Below are 5,086 nucleotides of genomic sequence, written 5' to 3' on the forward strand. Positions count from 1 at the left end.
GAGAACAGCGCAGGCCTGGCTGCACCCGGGGACCCCGGAGCCACGCAGCCGGCTGGCTGGGGTGCCAGGCAGGATGCAGTGCCGCCTCACGCCAGGAGCCGGGCGGACCTGGGCAGCGTAGTGACATGAGCTGCCCCGGGCGCAGCGGGAGCCGGACGGGACAGGGCGCGGGCAGCGCTGCGCTCCTGCAGGCCTGCCCTGCGCGGGCGTCCTTCCAACCCACCGGGGCCAGCGCACAGGGCCTGGCTCTCGCTGGCGCTCAGAGGGCTGCAGGGCCTGCCCGGCAGCCACCCAGCGCCTGCTCTTCGACCTCGCCGAGCCTCGGCCGGCAGATGGGTCACCTGGAGGCCATCCAGGGCCTCGGAGGTCTGGGAGCCAGCAGCCCTGAGTCAGAGTTTATTTTCCTGTGCTAGCCCATCACTTGTTTGCCTTGTTCACAGGCTGTAGCACGAAAAAAGGGGAGTGGAGGCACGTACAGCTGCTCACATGAACTTTCACAGGGACAAAGCCCCAGGCTCTGGCCTTCGCAAGAGCCCTCCTCACCTGGGCCATCAGCAGAGGCTCAGCTCCTGTGAAGGCCACTGCCCCTCCTCTGGCCAGGTGAGCTCCACCTGAAGCCAGGCAGGTGGCTAGGGCTGGGGTCTGCCACACCTGCATGGCGCCTCAGTCATGCCAGCTGAGGAATTCCCCCATGATGAGTAAATGGGATGTGATGTGTCCATTCATTTGAGGACCCAGAAAAATGCAAAAGGGGGTGGCTGATTATGAAATCAGGAAAGGTTCAGGTAAAAGTAATGGGTAGCACAGGCAATGCTGACTTACCTCACTGGCTTACTGGAAGGATTAGTTATTGTCAAATGTTTCCGAAAGAAGTTTCTACTGCTACCAGCTATTGGTCTGGAGCGGGGTCCAGCACGGATGGCACCAGCTGCCAATTACTGGGGTAACATCTCCAGGCATGACTGCCAAGAAAGCAGCGTCTCTGTGGTGGTAGGATCCGAACCTCGGAGCAGAGGGTAGCCTCAAGTTCAAGGAGGCTGGTCAACAAGGAGAAGCATCTGCTGTACTCACGTGGGAGCTCGGGGACTAATGACATCCACAGATGCCGGCATCCACCAGCTGAGCATCTTCAGTGCTCTGGGACAAAGGACGCTCATGAGCGCTCCAAGTACATCAGTACACCAAGCAGGGCAGGCCCCTCTTGACCCATTTCTTCTATGGTCAGAGATTATACACAGGAGATGACCTGCCATAGGATGTGAAATCACGGGCTAAGGGTCAGGTGGAAAAGGAATGTCAGAGAGGGCTTGGGGTTTACTTTGAGAAAGGAAAGAGCCACACTTCACGTTGGACAGAAAGGGATGCTGCTGGAGGGTGGTAGCAAGAAGAGGCCTGAAGCGCTTCTGTGAGAAGTTGCTGCTTTTGTCAGCAGAGATAGGGCCAGCGAGGGGTTTGAGAGGAGGGTGGAAAGCAAGTGGTGGCTGGCACAAACTGCAGAGTGCATGGAAATTATACTCCTCCGTCTGCCCAAGGGAAAGGAAATCAGGATGGAGGGAGATCCACAAGGCTCACAGCTAGCAGCCTATAAAGAGGCAGGGCGCCTGTTTACAGCCAGTGAAGAAAACAGGACCTTTGATCAGTGGAGGAGTTCAGTTTCTTCCCGTCACAGGAAAGAGTGACTCCAGCTAGCATCACTGCTTTTCCAGATGCCAACAAGTGCCAGGCACCTGGTTGGCAGCACGTGGGAGGAACTGTAACTGCAGCTGGGCAAGAGAGTCACAAAGGATCATTTTTGGAGGGAGGGTCCCATCTATGTGCTAAGCGAACATGTCGTACTGTGGCACTTCCTATGACGTCCGTTGGGCTGTAAACTCCAGAAGAAGCACAATGTTTGCTTATACGTCTTGTTAACAAACAGTGATCTGACATGATCTCAATCCAAAACACCTTTGAATTGCAACCTGATATCATCTTCCATCCCGGAAACGAAAAGGGCTTCACTGTAACAGAGTCAGCCTCCAGGCCTGGCACAGGAGATGTGGAGCACCTCTGCACACTGACTGGGTGCCCAGGACCCCATGAGGTCATTACTTCTCGTTTGCCTCAGAGTCAAACTGCCAGCTCCCACAGCAAGAGCAATCTGGCGCTCTGCACAGACGCATAACACAAAAGGGTCTCTCCTTCACGCATGTGGAGCTGGGCAGCAGGCCCCGCTGGCCGAGGAGATGCATGCCGTACGAAGCAACAGGGAAACGTGCAAATATGCAGAGATACAGGTGCAGAGGGAGGTATGGAGGGAGTTTACCAGAGAGGAGATACAAGCTAAACAAGCAAAAAACCAAAGATTACTGCTGCAGAGAAACACTGGAGCCAAACCTTCCCTGAGATGCAGGCACAAAACCTGCATCTGCTTTCTGCCAGGGCTCCTTGCAGGACATGGCTTGTCAGAACACGTAACACAATACCAACCACAGGCACCGTCTTCCTACACAGAACAGACCCTCAGCTAGGCCCCTAGCGCTGCACACGTACACCCTGCACTTGGTCTGGGATGCAATGTTTGGAATACACCCTCACCATTTTCCTTGCAGCCTTCAGGAAAACGCCAAGCAGCCCAGGCCAGCGCCACTCTTTTGAGAAGCTTGAAAAGGTCAGCTCCAAATGGGCAGCGACTGCTGTGAAACAAGCTGCCCAAAACAGTGACAACCATAACTCATTGCCAGCTGGTCCTCACCGGTCATGGTGAACCTCAAAAGCTGGTCTCTGTGTCACACAATGGAGGTCACTGGCTGGTCCCTGCCCATCACTGCAGGGTACTGCTAAGACAAAGAGATTCACCAAAGCTGCTTCTGCCTTACCCCATGCAAGGCAGCAATGACGCTTTCGTTTCTGTGATGCTATAATCCTGCCCTTGGCTCTGTGGGGCAGCTCTGCTGTTCAGGGGCTGCCTCAGTTATTTCTACTTCAAAATCCTGCTTTGTCTAATTATGAAATGTCCTCTCTCACAAGGGACTGAACAGCCTGGCTTGCCTGGACTAGTCTCTCCATGGTGGCTGCTGTCAACGTGCCAGAGTTCCCCTGTGACCAGTACTGCAGGGACGTGGATAAATGACGGAGACGGTCACACTTTTACAGTGAGGCTCTGAACCTCTTGGATAGGGGGGAACAGAAATTTAATGAGTAAGTAATTACAAAGAAAGAAAAGAGGAATTAGCCAAAGCACCAGACCCAGGCAGCGGGCATTTATGCCACAGCTGCTCTCCCTCTCATCCACTCTTGTTTCCAGGGCGGCTCACAAAAGCTCCCTGTGCTCTACTCCCCACGCTCAGAGACTCCCTGTCACCTCAGCCCCAGGGAACAACCTGTGCTGAGCAGCAGGTAGCTAAAGGGCGAGACAGAGTAAATAGTACAATAAATAGCTGATGAGCTGCATCACCAAAGAAAGGATTCAGCTAAGTGCGCAGTGAAAACCAGCTGCACAAATGTGACACAACGGGCATGGAGAGAAACCAGCTGCCGCCAGCCCAGCCCCCAGCTGCAGCCCAGCAGAGGATTCAGCTCCTGTGTGGCTAAGATTCCCCTGCGTGGCCCTCTCCAGATCCTGGATTAACCGTTGGAAGTTAATCGCTCGTTTCTAAAATCCAGATCCCAACCAAACAAGTCAGAACGTGTCTCTGTAGAAAAACAAAACTGCTCCCTGCATCCGTGTCCCGTAGACAGAGAAGATTAAACTTTCCACATCGCTTCAGGGAACCAACCGCTCCAGGGGTATTCAGGCCAGACGAGCTCAGCTGGGGCAGGAACTGGCAAGCCAATGGGAAAGGAAAGCTGCTGCCCCCTGCCCCAGCCCAGCACATCACAGAACAATTGTGTGAAGCTCCCACTAATCCCAAGTCAGAGATCATGGAGTGGGGGCAAGAGAGGGAGGAAAACAAAGGGACGGGAATTCAGAGCCAGCACAGCCTAGATGGAGTATCCAGGAAGCGTCCCAGGCTGCGGCCTGGCAACACTGTAATGCTGTTCCCAGGGGAGAGGGATGTGTTAATGATTCAAAGCCTCCCGGCTACCCAGAGAGCCATTTACTGAGCAGTGCAAGGTCTGCTGGAGAGACTGCAAAAAGGACATCCAACAGCACACAGGCAACATTAGACTCTGAGTTTCACTATTTTGGGGCGTGGAATGACATGGCTCATTGCTTCATCAGCTACCAAGACAGTGTCTTTTATTGGACCAACAACAGGCAGTTAAAGATATGATTTCCCTGACATTTCCAGGCTCTCATATCCTGCTGCACCAGCCCTAACTCCATACGGAAACAGCATTTATGGCTGCTCCTGTTACTCATTTACAGCACAACTGGCTTCTTCCTCTGGATCGGGGGAGGCAGGACTGTCAGTAATTAATCACGGGAGCCAGGTAGCTCCAAGCAACAGCACTCAACACAGAGTGAATCCTTTTCCAGGAATGTGAGGAATGCCTCTAATTAGCTGAGCTCATGGCAGGTGCCTCAGATGATGGGCTTGACTTCACTGGGCAGGACTGACTGAGGCAAGCCAGAGAACTGTCTCAGCCCGGCAGGAAAGTGGTGGGTGTTCAGGCACCAACCATACTGGAAGAAGACAGTCTGTTCAGTACCCTACTGCTAGACACAAGCCTGCCAGGGTCTGGACTGCCCTGAGGGGATGCAGCCCAGAAGTGCCTGCCATCTCCCCCTGCCTGAGGCTACATGGTTCACATGCCAGCATCAGACGGTGCACATGCTGCCTGGCCCAAGGCACTAGGTACTCACACCTGCATGTTGTGCTTCTGGCTCAGCCCATCAGCAGAAACCTGCTGGCATATGACACCTGCTCCATGCTGCTGGTGTCCAGCAAGCTGATGCCATGCACCCAGAGTCCTGTAGTCTTGACTTGGGGAGAAGAGAGAGCAGATCCTAGGTTGGGGCCACATCAGTGCTTCAATAAAAAGGGTGCTGTGAGACACAGCAGTCATTGTGAACCTCGTGCCAGCCTCCTTGCTCCAGTATCATAGAATCATAGAAGTCAGGTAGGAAGGGACCTTGTAGATCTGACCCCCCCGCCTGGGC

This window comes from Crocodylus porosus, unplaced genomic scaffold (assembly GCF_001723895.1).
Source record: "Crocodylus porosus isolate Cpor-Errol unplaced genomic scaffold, CroPor_comp1, whole genome shotgun sequence".
In the NCBI taxonomy this organism is placed as follows: domain Eukaryota; kingdom Metazoa; phylum Chordata; order Crocodylia; family Crocodylidae; genus Crocodylus; species Crocodylus porosus.